At 48.5% G+C, this 15710-nt stretch overlaps 14 non-coding genes across 14 annotated transcripts; all 14 read right to left on the bottom strand.

The window, feature by feature from the left end:
- Positions 1-185: 185 nt before the first annotated feature.
- On the bottom strand, positions 186-257 carry Trnat-agu (transfer RNA threonine (anticodon AGU)). The gene has a single exon. It is a non-coding gene; the product is annotated as a tRNA-Thr (tRNA).
- A 321-nt stretch (positions 258-578) lies between these two features.
- Positions 579-651, bottom strand: Trnak-cuu (transfer RNA lysine (anticodon CUU)). Its single transcript has one exon. It is a non-coding gene; the product is annotated as a tRNA-Lys (tRNA).
- Positions 652-1704: 1053 nt separating this feature from the next.
- On the bottom strand, positions 1705-1776 carry Trnat-agu (transfer RNA threonine (anticodon AGU)). Its single transcript has one exon. It is a non-coding gene; the product is annotated as a tRNA-Thr (tRNA).
- A 321-nt stretch (positions 1777-2097) lies between these two features.
- Trnak-cuu (transfer RNA lysine (anticodon CUU)) lies at positions 2098-2170 on the bottom strand. Its single transcript has one exon. It is a non-coding gene; the product is annotated as a tRNA-Lys (tRNA).
- A 1053-nt stretch (positions 2171-3223) lies between these two features.
- Trnat-agu (transfer RNA threonine (anticodon AGU)) lies at positions 3224-3295 on the bottom strand. Its single transcript has one exon. It is a non-coding gene; the product is annotated as a tRNA-Thr (tRNA).
- A 321-nt stretch (positions 3296-3616) lies between these two features.
- Positions 3617-3689, bottom strand: Trnak-cuu (transfer RNA lysine (anticodon CUU)). Its single transcript has one exon. It is a non-coding gene; the product is annotated as a tRNA-Lys (tRNA).
- Positions 3690-4742: 1053 nt separating this feature from the next.
- On the bottom strand, positions 4743-4814 carry Trnat-agu (transfer RNA threonine (anticodon AGU)). Its single transcript has one exon. It is a non-coding gene; the product is annotated as a tRNA-Thr (tRNA).
- A 321-nt stretch (positions 4815-5135) lies between these two features.
- Positions 5136-5208, bottom strand: Trnak-cuu (transfer RNA lysine (anticodon CUU)). Its single transcript has one exon. It is a non-coding gene; the product is annotated as a tRNA-Lys (tRNA).
- A 1053-nt stretch (positions 5209-6261) lies between these two features.
- Positions 6262-6333, bottom strand: Trnat-agu (transfer RNA threonine (anticodon AGU)). The gene has a single exon. It is a non-coding gene; the product is annotated as a tRNA-Thr (tRNA).
- A 321-nt stretch (positions 6334-6654) lies between these two features.
- Trnak-cuu (transfer RNA lysine (anticodon CUU)) lies at positions 6655-6727 on the bottom strand. The gene has a single exon. It is a non-coding gene; the product is annotated as a tRNA-Lys (tRNA).
- Positions 6728-7780: 1053 nt separating this feature from the next.
- Positions 7781-7852, bottom strand: Trnat-agu (transfer RNA threonine (anticodon AGU)). Its single transcript has one exon. It is a non-coding gene; the product is annotated as a tRNA-Thr (tRNA).
- A 321-nt stretch (positions 7853-8173) lies between these two features.
- Trnak-cuu (transfer RNA lysine (anticodon CUU)) lies at positions 8174-8246 on the bottom strand. Its single transcript has one exon. It is a non-coding gene; the product is annotated as a tRNA-Lys (tRNA).
- A 1053-nt stretch (positions 8247-9299) lies between these two features.
- Positions 9300-9371, bottom strand: Trnat-agu (transfer RNA threonine (anticodon AGU)). The gene has a single exon. It is a non-coding gene; the product is annotated as a tRNA-Thr (tRNA).
- A 321-nt stretch (positions 9372-9692) lies between these two features.
- Positions 9693-9765, bottom strand: Trnak-cuu (transfer RNA lysine (anticodon CUU)). Its single transcript has one exon. It is a non-coding gene; the product is annotated as a tRNA-Lys (tRNA).
- Between the last annotated feature and the right edge of the window lie 5945 nt (positions 9766-15710).

The following is a 15710-nucleotide window of genomic DNA, read 5'->3' on the forward strand; positions in this document are numbered from 1 at the left end:
TTTCACGTCGGCATTCTCCAGAGACTGCCAAAAGCAGCAGTTTCTGGTGCCTACTTTAATAGCACCTTTCGCACTTTTCATTTGCGAGAGAATTTCTTAAATACCGCACCCATTCATAATTTTTTTTATTCTTGACCGCTTTTTTCGAAAGGCCTACGGTAGAAGGGGCTGTTACAAAATTCGTTTGCCTCCTGTGAGGATCGAACTCACGACCTCTGGTTTACTAGAACAGCGCTCTGCCACTGAGATAAGGAGGCGCCGCCTAGTGCACTTTTCGGGTACTTTATTCTAATGGAGTAGTGAATCGGAGCCCTTCAGCTGGAAACGCACCGCATTAGCGACCATTATTTGTATTTAGTTAGCACAGCTGCTCCTTTCCTACACATCTCACACGATATCGATGTACACCTAAAATTCCAAAACAACACATTTATTTCATTTCAGAGTTACTTTCAGCTTCAAAAACCATTCCTCTGATATTCATACGAAGCTAGGCATCGTCGTAACCCGTTACGTTTATTACGCAAGGCTCACGAGAGGGGCGCAGGTTGCATGCGCGTAGACACAAAATTTTGCGCCGCCCAGCGTGGGGCTCGAACCCACGACCCTGAGATTAAGAGTCTCATGCTCTACCGACTGAGCTAGCCGGGCTCCACACAACGCGTTACGAGCCATACAATACTTATGGGACCTGCGACCATCTATGGAAGGCCCTTTTCACTACAGCTTGTTTCCTGCTGCCACAAACGAGCTACAATCCTATTCAATGAAAAATTGTCTCCGAAAGGAATCAAATCTACTTGAAATGATACGTGGCTATCAGCACCGTTATTCAACACACATGCTCGACTGTGCGCAGACGCCTGTGGCGTAGCTCTTGGGTCCTGAATCAGACGCAGTAGTTCCAACAAAAACTCTCCTGATCGGCACAGTGCCGAAAATTTCGCTACAGAACCCCCTTGTCTTGCTTGTGCTTCAGGTACACGCCGGTTTGCAGCCAGGAAGCGGGCAGGAGCAACTTTCAACTAGTTTTGTAGTACTCAAACAACACAGTAAAACAGCATGCATCTTTTGCAGAACTGGAAAAAGTCGACCGTGACAGGATTCGAACCTGCAATCTTCGGATCCAAGTCCGACGCCTTATCCATTAGGCCACACGGTCACTGGCGCAATGTGCTTACCCACACACACCTCATTTTCGCCATTTGTGCGCTTGCCGGAATGAATTTCCCATCTTTGACGCAATTCTCCATCTCCAATTTCAGTACTAAAAATGCGACGCTACTTCTTGCTGTGTCCCATCGCAAGTTACATTCAAGCCCTTATGACGCTGATCAAACAAGAGGTTGCAAATCAGCTTCAATCGCTTACTGCCATCTCAGTCGGTTGCAGAAGGTACCTCACCATATGTCATACAATGGCGAGTTGCCGCTATTACCAAAGCGGCGGCGGCGCCGACGACGACGACAGCCGCGAGGGTCTCTACCAGGGGTAGAAATTACTTCACAAGAACTAAGTATTTCACGTCGGCATTCTCCAGAGACTGCCAAAAGCAGCAGTTTCTGGTGCCTACTTTAATAGCACCTTTCGCACTTTTCATTTGCGAGAGAATTTCTTAAATACCGCACCCATTCATAATTTTTTTTATTCTTGACCGCTTTTTTCGAAAGGCCTACGGTAGAAGGGGCTGTTACAAAATTCGTTTGCCTCCTGTGAGGATCGAACTCACGACCTCTGGTTTACTAGACCAGCGCTCTGCCACTGAGCTAAGGAGGCGCCGCCTAGTGCACTTTTCGGGTACTTTATTCTAATGGAGTAGTGAATCGGAGCCCTTCAGCTGGAAACGCACCGCATTAGCGACCATTATTTGTATTTAGTTAGCACAGCTGCTCCTTTCCTACACATCTCACACGATATCGATGTACACCTAAAATTCCAAAACAACACATTTATTTCATTTCAGAGTTACTTTCAGCTTCAAAAACCATTCCTCTGATATTCATACGAAGCTAGGCATCGTCGTAACCCGTTACGTTTATTACGCAAGGCTCACGAGAGGGGCGCAGGTTGCATGCGCGTAGACACAAAATTTTGCGCCGCCCAGCGTGGGGCTCGAACCCACGACCCTGAGATTAAGAGTCTCATGCTCTACCGACTGAGCTAGCCGGGCTCCACACAACGCGTTACGAGCCATACAATACTTATGGGACCTGCGACCATCTATGGAAGGCCCTTTTCACTACAGCTTGTTTCCTGCTGCCACAAACGAGCTACAATCCTATTCAATGAAAAATTGTCTCCGAAAGGAATCAAATCTACTTGAAATGATACGTGGCTATCAGCACCGTTATTCAACACACATGCTCGACTGTGCGCAGACGCCTGTGGCGTAGCTCTTGGGTCCTGAATCAGACGCAGTAGTTCCAACAAAAACTCTCCTGATCGGCACAGTGCCGAAAATTTCGCTACAGAACCCCCTTGTCTTGCTTGTGCTTCAGGTACACGCCGGTTTGCAGCCAGGAAGCGGGCAGGAGCAACTTTCAACTAGTTTTGTAGTACTCAAACAACACAGTAAAACAGCATGCATCTTTTGCAGAACTGGAAAAAGTCGACCGTGACAGGATTCGAACCTGCAATCTTCGGATCCAAGTCCGACGCCTTATCCATTAGGCCACACGGTCACTGGCGCAATGTGCTTACCCACACACACCTCATTTTCGCCATTTGTGCGCTTGCCGGAATGAATTTCCCATCTTTGACGCAATTCTCCATCTCCAATTTCAGTACTAAAAATGCGACGCTACTTCTTGCTGTGTCCCATCGCAAGTTACATTCAAGCCCTTATGACGCTGATCAAACAAGAGGTTGCAAATCAGCTTCAATCGCTTACTGCCATCTCAGTCGGTTGCAGAAGGTACCTCACCATATGTCATACAATGGCGAGTTGCCGCTATTACCAAAGCGGCGGCGGCGCCGACGACGACGACAGCCGCGAGGGTCTCTACCAGGGGTAGAAATTACTTCACAAGAACTACGTATTTCACGTCGGCATTCTCCAGAGACTGCCAAAAGCAGCAGTTTCTGGTGCCTACTTTAATAGCACCTTTCGCACTTTTCATTTGCGAGAGAATTTCTTAAATACCGCACCCATTCATAATTTTTTTTATTCTTGACCGCTTTTTTCGAAAGGCCTACGGTAGAAGGGGCTGTTACAATATTCGTTTGCCTCCTGTGAGGATCGAACTCACGACCTCTGGTTTACTAGACCAGCGCTCTGCCACTGAGCTAAGGAGGCGCCGCCTAGTGCACTTTTCGGGTACTTTATTCTAATGGAGTAGTGAATCGGAGCCCTTCAGCTGGAAACGCACCGCATTAGCGACCATTATTTGTATTTAGTTAGCACAGCTGCTCCTTTCCTACACATCTCACACGATATCGATGTACACCTAAAATTCCAAAACAACACATTTATTTCATTTCAGAGTTACTTTCAGCTTCAAAAACCATTCCTCTGATATTCATACGAAGCTAGGCATCGTCGTAACCCGTTACGTTTATTACGCAAGGCTCACGAGAGGGGCGCAGGTTGCATGCGCGTAGACACAAAATTTTGCGCCGCCCAGCGTGGGGCTCGAACCCACGACCCTGAGATTAAGAGTCTCATGCTCTACCGACTGAGCTAGCCGGGCTCCACACAACGCGTTACGAGCCATACAATACTTATGGGACCTGCGACCATCTATGGAAGGCCCTTTTCACTACAGCTTGTTTCCTGCTGCCACAAACGAGCTACAATCCTATTCAATGAAAAATTGTCTCCGAAAGGAATCAAATCTACTTGAAATGATACGTGGCTATCAGCACCGTTATTCAACACACATGCTCGACTGTGCGCAGACGCCTGTGGCGTAGCTCTTGGGTCCTGAATCAGACGCAGTAGTTCCAACAAAAACTCTCCTGATCGGCACAGTGCCGAAAATTTCGCTACAGAACCCCCTTGTCTTGCTTGTGCTTCAGGTAGACGCCGGTTTGCAGCCAGGAAGCGGGCAGGAGCAACTTTCAACTAGTTTTGTAGTACTCAAACAACACAGTAAAACAGCATGCATCTTTTGCAGAACTGGAAAAAGTCGACCGTGACAGGATTCGAACCTGCAATCTTCGGATCCAAGTCCGACGCCTTATCCATTAGGCCACACGGTCACTGGCGCAATGTGCTTACCCACACACACCTCATTTTCGCCATTTGTGCGCTTGCCGGAATGAATTTCCCATCTTTGACGCAATTCTCCATCTCCAATTTCAGTACTAAAAATGCGACGCTACTTCTTGCTGTGTCCCATCGCAAGTTACATTCAAGCCCTTATGACGCTGATCAAACAAGAGGTTGCAAATCAGCTTCAATCGCTTACTGCCATCTCAGTCGGTTGCAGAAGGTACCTCACCATATGTCATACAATGGCGAGTTGCCGCTATTACCAAAGCGGCGGCGGCGCCGACGACGACGACAGCCGCGAGGGTCTCTACCAGGGGTAGAAATTACTTCACAAGAACTAAGTATTTCACGTCGGCATTCTCCAGAGACTGCCAAAAGCAGCAGTTTCTGGTGCCTACTTTAATAGCACCTTTCGCACTTTTCATTTGCGAGAGAATTTCTTAAATACCGCACCCATTCATAATTTTTTTTATTCTTGACCGCTTTTTTCGAAAGGCCTACGGTAGAAGGGGCTGTTACAAAATTCGTTTGCCTCCTGTGAGGATCGAACTCACGACCTCTGGTTTACTAGAACAGCGCTCTGCCACTGAGATAAGGAGGCGCCGCCTAGTGCACTTTTCGGGTACTTTATTCTAATGGAGTAGTGAATCGGAGCCCTTCAGCTGGAAACGCACCGCATTAGCGACCATTATTTGTATTTAGTTAGCACAGCTGCTCCTTTCCTACACATCTCACACGATATCGATGTACACCTAAAATTCCAAAACAACACATTTATTTCATTTCAGAGTTACATTCAGCTTCAAAAACCATTCCTCTGATATTCATACGAAGCTAGGCATCGTCGTAACCCGTTACGTTTATTACGCAAGGCTCACGAGAGGGGCGCAGGTTGCATGCGCGTAGACACAAAATTTTGCGCCGCCCAGCGTGGGGCTCGAACCCACGACCCTGAGATTAAGAGTCTCATGCTCTACCGACTGAGCTAGCCGGGCTCCACACAACGCGTTACGAGCCATACAATACTTATGGGACCTGCGACCATCTATGGAAGACCCTTTTCACTACAGCTTGTTTCCTGCTGCCACAAACGAGCTACAATCCTATTCAATGAAAAATTGTCTCCGAAAGGAATCAAATCTACTTGAAATGATACGTGGCTATCAGCACCGTTATTCAACACACATGCTCGACTGTGCGCAGACGCCTGTGGCGTAGCTCTTGGGTCCTGAATCAGACGCAGTAGTTCCAACAAAAACTCTCCTGATCGGCACAGTGCCGAAAATTTCGCTACAGAACCCCCTTGTCTTGCTTGTGCTTCAGGTAGACGCCGGTTTGCAGCCAGGAAGCGGGCAGGAGCAACTTTCAACTAGTTTTGTAGTACTCAAACAACACAGTAAAACAGCATGCATCTTTTGCAGAACTGGAAAAAGTCGACCGTGACAGGATTCGAACCTGCAATCTTCGGATCCAAGTCCGACGCCTTATCCATTAGGCCACACGGTCACTGGCGCAATGTGCTTACCCACACACACCTCATTTTCGCCATTTGTGCGCTTGCCGGAATGAATTTCCCATCTTTGACGCAATTCTCCATCTCCAATTTCAGTACTAAAAATGCGACGCTACTTCTTGCTGTGTCCCATCGCAAGTTACATTCAAGCCCTTATGACGCTGATCAAACAAGAGGTTGCAAATCAGCTTCAATCGCTTACTGCCATCTCAGTCGGTTGCAGAAGGTACCTCACCATATGTCATACAATGGCGAGTTGCCGCTATTACCAAAGCGGCGGCGGCGCCGACGACGACGACAGCCGCGAGGGTCTCTACCAGGGGTAGAAATTACTTCACAAGAACTAAGTATTTCACGTCGGCATTCTCCAGAGACTGCCAAAAGCAGCAGTTTCTGGTGCCTACTTTAATAGCACCTTTCGCACTTTTCATTTGCGAGAGAATTTCTTAAATACCGCACCCATTCATAATTTTTTTTATTCTTGACCGCTTTTTTCGAAAGGCCTACGGTAGAAGGGGCTGTTACAAAATTCGTTTGCCTCCTGTGAGGATCGAACTCACGACCTCTGGTTTACTAGAACAGCGCTCTGCCACTGAGATAAGGAGGCGCCGCCTAGTGCACTTTTCGGGTACTTTATTCTAATGGAGTAGTGAATCGGAGCCCTTCAGCTGGAAACGCACCGCATTAGCGACCATTATTTGTATTTAGTTAGCACAGCTGCTCCTTTCCTACACATCTCACACGATATCGATGTACACCTAAAATTCCAAAACAACACATTTATTTCATTTCAGAGTTACTTTCAGCTTCAAAAACCATTCCTCTGATATTCATACGAAGCTAGGCATCGTCGTAACCCGTTACGTTTATTACGCAAGGCTCACGAGAGGGGCGCAGGTTGCATGCGCGTAGACACAAAATTTTGCGCCGCCCAGCGTGGGGCTCGAACCCACGACCCTGAGATTAAGAGTCTCATGCTCTACCGACTGAGCTAGCCGGGCTCCACACAACGCGTTACGAGCCATACAATACTTATGGGACCTGCGACCATCTATGGAAGGCCCTTTTCACTACAGCTTGTTTCCTGCTGCCACAAACGAGCTACAATCCTATTCAATGAAAAATTGTCTCCGAAAGGAATCAAATCTACTTGAAATGATACGTGGCTATCAGCACCGTTATTCAACACACATGCTCGACTGTGCGCAGACGCCTGTGGCGTAGCTCTTGGGTCCTGAATCAGACGCAGTAGTTCCAACAAAAACTCTCCTGATCGGCACAGTGCCGAAAATTTCGCTACAGAACCCCCTTGTCTTGCTTGTGCTTCAGGTAGACGCCGGTTTGCAGCCAGGAAGCGGGCAGGAGCAACTTTCAACTAGTTTTGTAGTACTCAAACAACACAGTAAAACAGCATGCATCTTTTGCAGAACTGGAAAAAGTCGACCGTGACAGGATTCGAACCTGCAATCTTCGGATCCAAGTCCGACGCCTTATCCATTAGGCCACACGGTCACTGGCGCAATGTGCTTACCCACACACACCTCATTTTCGCCATTTGTGCGCTTGCCGGAATGAATTTCCCATCTTTGACGCAATTCTCCATCTCCAATTTCAGTACTAAAAATGCGACGCTACTTCTTGCTGTGTCCCATCGCAAGTTACATTCAAGCCCTTATGACGCTGATCAAACAAGAGGTTGCAAATCAGCTTCAATCGCTTACTGCCATCTCAGTCGGTTGCAGAAGGTACCTCACCATATGTCATACAATGGCGAGTTGCCGCTATTACCAAAGCGGCGGCGGCGCCGACGACGACGACAGCCGCGAGGGTCTCTACCAGGGGTAGAAATTACTTCACAAGAACTACGTATTTCACGTCGGCATTCTCCAGAGACTGCCAAAAGCAGCAGTTTCTGGTGCCTACTTTAATAGCACCTTTCGCACTTTTCATTTGCGAGAGAATTTCTTAAATACCGCACCCATTCATAATTTTTTTTATTCTTGACCGCTTTTTTCGAAAGGCCTACGGTAGAAGGGGCTGTTACAAAATTCGTTTGCCTCCTGTGAGGATCGAACTCACGACCTCTGGTTTACTAGACCAGCGCTCTGCCACTGAGCTAAGGAGGCGCCGCCTAGTGCACTTTTCGGGTACTTTATTCTAATGGAGTAGTGAATCGGAGCCCTTCAGCTGGAAACGCACCGCATTAGCGACCATTATTTGTATTTAGTTAGCACAGCTGCTCCTTTCCTACACATCTCACACGATATCGATGTACACCTAAAATTCCAAAACAACACATTTTTTTCATTTCAGAGTTACTTTCAGCTTCAAATACCATTCCTCTGATATTCATACGAAGCTAGGCATCGTCGTAACCCGTTACGTTTATTACGCAAGGCTCACGAGAGGGGCGCAGGTTGCATGCGCGTAGACACAAAATTTTGCGCCGCCCAGCGTGGGGCTCGAACCCACGACCCTGAGATTAAGAGTCTCATGCTCTACCGACTGAGCTAGCCGGGCTCCACACAACGCGTTACGAGCCATACAATACTTATGGGACCTGCGACCATCTATGGAAGGCCCTTTTCACTACAGCTTGTTTCCTGCTGCCACAAACGAGCTACAATCCTATTCAATGAAAAATTGTCTCCGAAAGGAATCAAATCTACTTGAAATGATACGTGGCTATCAGCACCGTTATTCAACACACATGCTCGACTGTGCGCAGACGCCTGTGGCGTAGATCTTGGGTCCTGAATCAGACGCAGTAGTTACAACAAAAACTCTCCTGATCGGCACAGTGCCGAAAATTTCGCTACAGAACCCCCTTGTCTTGCTTGTGCTTCAGGTAGACGCCGGTTTGCAGCCAGGAAGCGGGCAGGAGCAACTTTCAACTAGTTTTGTAGTACTCAAACAACACAGTAAAACAGCATGCATCTTTTGCAGAACTGGAAAAAGTCGACCGTGACAGGATTCGAACCTGCAATCTTCGGATCCAAGTCCGACGCCTTATCCATTAGGCCACACGGTCACTGGCGCAATGTGCTTACCCACACACACCTCATTTTCGCCATTTGTGCGCTTGCCGGAATGAATTTCCCATCTTTGACGCAATTCTCCATCTCCAATTTCAGTACTAAAAATGCGACGCTACTTCTTGCTGTGTCCCATCGCAAGTTACATTCAAGCCCTTATGACGCTGATCAAACAAGAGGTTGCAAATCAGCTTCAATCGCTTACTGCCATCTCAGTCGGTTGCAGAAGGTACCTCACCATATGTCATACAATGGCGAGTTGCCGCTATTACCAAAGCGGCGGCGGCGCCGACGACGACGACAGCCGCGAGGGTCTCTACCAGGGGTAGAAATTACTTCACAAGAACTAAGTATTTCACGTCGGCATTCTCCAGAGACTGCCAAAAGCAGCAGTTTCTGGTGCCTACTTTAATAGCACCTTTCGCACTTTTCATTTGCGAGAGAATTTCTTAAATACCGCACCCATTCATAATTTTTTTTATTCTTGACCGCTTTTTTCGAAAGGCCTACGGTAGAAGGGGCTGTTACAAAATTCGTTTGCCTCCTGTGAGGATCGAACTCACGACCTCTGGTTTACTAGAACAGCGCTCTGCCACTGAGCTAAGGAGGCGCCGCCTAGTGCACTTTTCGGGTACTTTATTCTAATGGAGTAGTGAATCGGAGCCCTTCAGCTGGAAACGCACCGCATTAGCGACCATTATTTGTATTTAGTTAGCACAGCTGCTCCTTTCCTACACATCTCACACGATATCGATGTACACCTAAAATTCCAAAACAACACATTTATTTCATTTCAGAGTTACTTTCAGCTTCAAAAACCATTCCTCTGATATTCATACGAAGCTAGGCATCGTCGTAACCCGTTACGTTTATTACGCAAGGCTCACGAGAGGGGCGCAGGTTGCATGCGCGTAGACACAAAATTTTGCGCCGCCCAGCGTGGGGCTCGAACCCACGACCCTGAGATTAAGAGTCTCATGCTCTACCGACTGAGCTAGCCGGGCTCCACACAACGCGTTACGAGCCATACAATACTTATGGGACCTGCGACCATCTATGGAAGGCCCTTTTCACTACAGCTTGTTTCCTGCTGCCACAAACGAGCTACAATCCTATTCAATGAAAAATTGTCTCCGAAAGGAATCAAATCTACTTGAAATGATACGTGGCTATCAGCACCGTTATTCAACACACATGCTCGACTGTGCGCAGACGCCTGTGGCGTAGATCTTGGGTCCTGAATCAGACGCAGTAGTTCCAACAAAAACTCTCCTGATCGGCACAGTGCCGAAAATTTCGCTACAGAACCCCCTTGTCTTGCTTGTGCTTCAGGTAGACGCCGGTTTGCAGCCAGGAAGCGGGCAGGAGCAACTTTCAACTAGTTTTGTAGTACTCAAACAACACAGTAAAACAGCATGCATCTTTTGCAGAACTGGAAAAAGTCGACCGTGACAGGATTCGAACCTGCAATCTTCGGATCCAAAGTCCGACGCCTTATCCATTTTTTTTTTTTTGTTTTTTTTTTTTTTTTTTTTTTTATTTTTACTCACGACCTCTGGTTTACTAAACCAGCGCTCTGCCACTTTTTTTTTTTTTTTTTTTTTTTTTTTTTTTTTTTTTTTTTTTTTTTTTTTTTTTTTTGGGCCTCCCTTCTCCCCACATAGCCCATCCAATCGCTCACCTTTTCTGCCTTCGTCGGCTACCTTCTACGCTTTAAATTTATTAGTTTTTTTTTTTTTTTTTTTTTTTTTTTAATGCTATAACATAAAGTAAATGAAAACAAAAGGGATGAGTGGCTTCGACTCATGAATGCCATCTCCGAGAAGAAATCCTCTGTATGTGCCGCCTCCATCGGCATTGTGGTTGTTCGTTATTTTTTTTTTCAAATTACCTTTGGCAACCGTACCTTAGTGGCCCTCTTATGTCGGAAAACTGTAAGGTCGGCTTCTCGGGTTGCAATGTGTTCACTCCGTTGCGAGTTCGTCCTGTTTCATCGTGTGGTCTCTTCTCTTTACTGTCCTGTCTTGTCTACTCTTAGCTTTACACCCGCCAATTCTGTGGGGGATCCATGATCGCTTTAATGAGAAAATTTGCGTATTCCTGTTTGTAATGTGGAAGTTTGCGAAGTCCATCGTGCTGTGTTTGTAAATATGTCGAAAAGTCTCCAATACTACGTTCTGAGTTTGTAATAATATAGTAGATTGCTTGTCCTTTCAGCCAGGTTACGGCATTTCGTTTCGTGGTAGGGTAGAGGTCATCGTTCGGTAGAAGTAGACTCTTAAGGGTGATGGCTTGATGGGACGTGCGTTGTAGAAATGCCAAGAGGTTTCTAACCGCTTTCCAGATGTCTTGCGCCGTACCGCATACGAATGTGTGTTCATCAGTATCTTGCACGTTACAGGTTGCACAAAGGGAAGTATCAGCCAAATGTATCGAATGTAAGCGGGAAGTCGTTTGAAGTTTCCTATTGACCACGTAATACCACAATGCTCTCACTCCCGTTGGCAAATGTGGATGATGAACACTTCTCCATACACGTGGCCAGACTGCCTCGGGGTACTTAACTTCAATACTGTTTCGAGCGTGCGTCGTGAGCAAATATTTGTACACTGCTCGCACTGTGACGATTTGTTCCTCAGGCATTCCCAGGCGGATGTAGCTATAGTCAAGCAAAAATTGCTTGATATGATGAAGGTCGTCTGGTATGTGATGAACATCCACAGGCGCGTCAAGATTAGCCGGCTTTATTTCGTTCAATAGAAAAGTGGTGATACTATTGGGCGAATTCTTCCATCTGCTAAATGTAGAACTGACGTACAGGGCCCGTGTCTTCGTATAGACGTCGGTGAGGTTGAGACCACCTGACGCCGACGGCAGAGTCAACGTAGAATACTTGACTTTGAAAATGTGGCCGCGGCTGACAAAGTGGCCGAAGGCAGCTAACAATCTGCTTGCCATCGGGAGGGGTAGCGGGAGTACGCGCGCCACATAGTTAACTTTAGAGACGAGATAAATGTTCACCAAGGCCACGCGTTGTATTTCGTCCAGCGACCTGAGGGTATGTTGACGTATGCTCGCGCGCACTGTATTTAGCAAATCTTTGTAATTGATTGCAATCATGCGTCGGATGTCACGAGTAAATTTCACTCCCAAGCACTTCATGACCGTGATCACCTTGATCTGTCCAGGAATAGGGGCCTTCAATCCGCGACCGATGTTCAGGACACCGGACTTCATTACATTCAACTGAGCCCCCGCCGCCTTCCTATACTGCTCTACTATGTCCATCGCCGTCCGTATCTCAGACGTGGTTCGCACAAGAAAGGCCACATCATCCGCGTAGGCGCGGCATACAAACTTGTGACCATACATCAGGACACCCTGGAGGTGTGAGGTCAGCGCTGTTAATAGCGGCTCGATGGCGATAGCAAACAGCGCCATCGACATAGGGCAGCCCTGTCTGACCGAACTTTCAATAGTTATCGGCCCCACTGATCGCCCGTTGAGCAAAATCGTGGACTGGGAGTGGCGCAGCAGTCGTGCGATGATGGTGAGGAAACGGTGGGGGAAGTTCATTGTCTGCATGGTTTTCAGTAAATACTCATGGTTCACACGGTCGAATGCTTTGTCAAAATCGAGAGCAACCAAGGCGCACGGAATGCGACAGGCGGCAGCTACCGCTATGACGTCGCGATAGTCACACAAGGTGTCGTGAATGTTGCGGCCTATACCGACACTCGTTTGTGGCGGGGCTGTAACCGTGTTCATCACCGGTTTGAGTCTCCTAGCTATAATCCTTGCAAAGATCTTATAATCACAGTTTAGAAGTGTGAGCGGGCGGTAGTGTTTTGCGGATTGCGCCAATGGCGACTTAGGAACCGGTATGATCAAGCCCTCACTGAATTGTCGCGGGATGTCTTTGTCGGGGTCCATTAATTCCTGGCATATGCACGTCAGTTTCGGTAACAACAATCGTTTAAATGTGCGATAGAACTCCACCGGTAGGCCGTCTGGACCAGGTGACTTGTTCTCAGGGCCCGTCAGCAGTGCATCTTCTACTTCCTCTTCTGTAGGTTCAGCCAACAATTGAAGTGCTTCCGTCTGATTCACCTTGCGGGTTATACCCGACAGTAAAGCCTCCATCGCCTCGTGATCCACAGGGCCAGCGGCGTATAGCGTCGCATAATAGTGCTTCATCTCAGCTGATATCTCACGCTGCTGCAACAACAAACATCCGTCCTCCGTCCGTAGTTCAGTGACCAGTTTCCTGCGGCGACCTGTCCGCTCCTTAAGTACGTGATAGATGGAAGGGTGCTCGCCGGCGACACCGTCACGAAGTCGCGCCCTGACTTTGCACCCGATGAGCTTTTGACGCGTCAAAGCCGTAATCGTGGCTTTTATCCGTTGTATTTCCTGGTGATTGTCTATAATCGACGCGTCCGGGCGGTATAAGTCTCGAAGGACCTGGAAATAGAACTCGACCGTCCTGGTGTACCACTCCTTCCTGTCACGGGAGTATCTCATAAAGGCCTTCCTGATCGTCGGTTTTGCACAGTTTAGCCACCATTCCAACGCCGAGGCATATTGAGAAAACCTTCTCTCACAAGCCGCCCAAGACGCAGCGAAGAGTTCATGGCATGCCTGTTCGTCCAAATGCGATACATTCAACTTCCAGTATCCTCTTCCACGGTACGTCCCTTGGCGTTGGAGGTTGAGTGTACAAATGTACGCCGCGTGGTCAGAGAAGACGGTCGGCCATATCTCCGTCTGCAAAAGTCTTCGACTTAAATCCAGCGTGACGTAAATACGATCGAGTCGGCTGGCGGAGTGAGTCGTGATATGCGTGAATCCTGGCCTATCGCCATTGACGTGTTCCCAGGTATCAATAAAATGAAAGTCCCGTATTATAGCCGCTAGATCCGGACAAGTGTTAAAATGTGGCGTCTGGTCTTTCGGAGATAGGACGCAGTTGTAGTCGCCACCGAATATAATGTGGTCGTAATGGCCTACAAGCAATGGTGCAATAGCATCGTTAAAAAATGCCGCCCGTTGCGGTCTATTACCAGTCCCTGAAGGGGCATAGACGTTGACAATACGAGTATCGTAAATGGTGAGTGCCATACCTCTCGCCGTTGGGAGGTACTCTACGTCAGTCGCTAGTATCCCTTCCTTTGTGAGGATGGCTGTTCCAAGTTCTTGCACAGTCCCGGGATGAGTGAAGGCTATATATCCACTAATCGTGTCGAGGTCTATGTTCTTCACCTCTTGTAGTAAGACCACGTCGAGTTCGGCCGCATATAACATATCACGGAAGGTCTGTAGCTTTAGATTGCTGCTGATACTGTTGATGTTGACAGTCCCTATCCTGTAAGCTTGTGCAGAAGTCATTCGCGGATGGAAGGAAGGAAGGCCTTTTCTGTGACTACACACACTATAGATTACTGGTCGCTGGGGCGGGGGGGAAGCCCATCCGTATCATCCCCGACCCCGCACATGACCGCTGTCCCCACACCAACCATAGGATCGTCATTCAAGTCCCCTCCTGGCGGAACGTTTTCCACATCATCGGCCCAGTTGCCGGTCGCCCGGAGGTCAACCTCCGTCGTGTCGCCGTCAAGTGTCTGCATGGGTATGTCATGCGGGGTCACCTCCCGTGTCGCGTGCACTACCATCCGTTCGGTGGGAGGGGTAGGCGGCTCGGCCGTCACAAGAATGTCCGCCGGAATGAGGACCTGGTGGATGCCATCGTCTTGTGTTACCGGTGTTCCTCCAAGTGTGCGGGCAACCCGCTGAGCCTTTTCTCGCACCTCCTTCGCCGTCTGGTCCGCGTTCGGGGGCGCAATCCGTTGTTTTTTGCGTCTGCGGGGTGAGTGCCGTGGTCGGCTCATCCCACTATCGGAAGATACGGTCTGGTCCGCTTCCTGCGGGCCCTCCGGATCCTGGAGCACGACGTTTTCAGCCGCAGCAACTGCGGCATGGCCCTCGTCATCGGGAGTTACCTGTTGCTCTGACTGGGCAGCGGATAAGTTTGTCGCCGTTATCTGGTTCGTGACTATGGGCGCATCGTTGGTCTCAAGTGGTGACGGGCGAGGAGCCGCCTCCTCTACTAGTAAGTGGTCCGGTTCCGGTCCTCTGACTGCCGCAACGTAACTTACCGGCAACGACTGCATAGTCGCAGGTCTTTCGGATTCTCCCACTGGTAACTGCGCTATCCTCCGCTGCATGCAGTCCGAGCGAACATGGCCTTCCTTACCACAACCTGAGCACGTTCGGGGTTGCCCGTCATACATGACAATGGCTCTACATCCACTGACGTATATATATGAAGGGACGTGACGCCGAAGATCAATTTTGATCTGCCGCACCCCATTGAGAACAGGGAAGGTATTGAAAGTTGTCCACTTCTCCGCTGTATTACTTAAGACCGTGCCATATGTAGTAAGAACTTGATTGATCTGCCCAGCAGGCACCTCAAACGGAAGTTCAAAGATCCTAATGGTCCTGACGCCAAGTCCCGCCATTTCAACCGTCACATCCCCCACGTTACCGTCACAATGGGTGAACTTAAATCGACCTCCCGAAGAGGCTAGTACTCGTGCACAGCAGTCTGTGTTCGACATCTTCACATAGACTGTTCGGCTAACTATCGACAAATGGATCCCGATAACGTCGCCAAATTGTAACTTCACTACATCGCGCAAAAAGGCCTCTATTTCGTATGGCTTAGGTCGTGCATAATGGTCGTCGAAACTAAACTTCAGTGTGTTTGTACGGAAATGAGACTCCATCGTTACCACGTGTACATGACTAAATTCCTCGAGAAACGGCTAGTCCCACCTTGTTGACTCACCACTCGCCGCGGAGCTGGCCGGAACAGCGAGGACGTAAACAGCGCACGTCCGCTCACCTCGCCAGCCGCGAGTAGACTGCCGACTGAGCTAGCCGGGCT

Source organism: Schistocerca serialis, chromosome 7, assembly GCF_023864345.2.
Source record: "Schistocerca serialis cubense isolate TAMUIC-IGC-003099 chromosome 7, iqSchSeri2.2, whole genome shotgun sequence".
Taxonomy (NCBI): Eukaryota; Metazoa; Arthropoda; class Insecta; order Orthoptera; family Acrididae; genus Schistocerca; species Schistocerca serialis.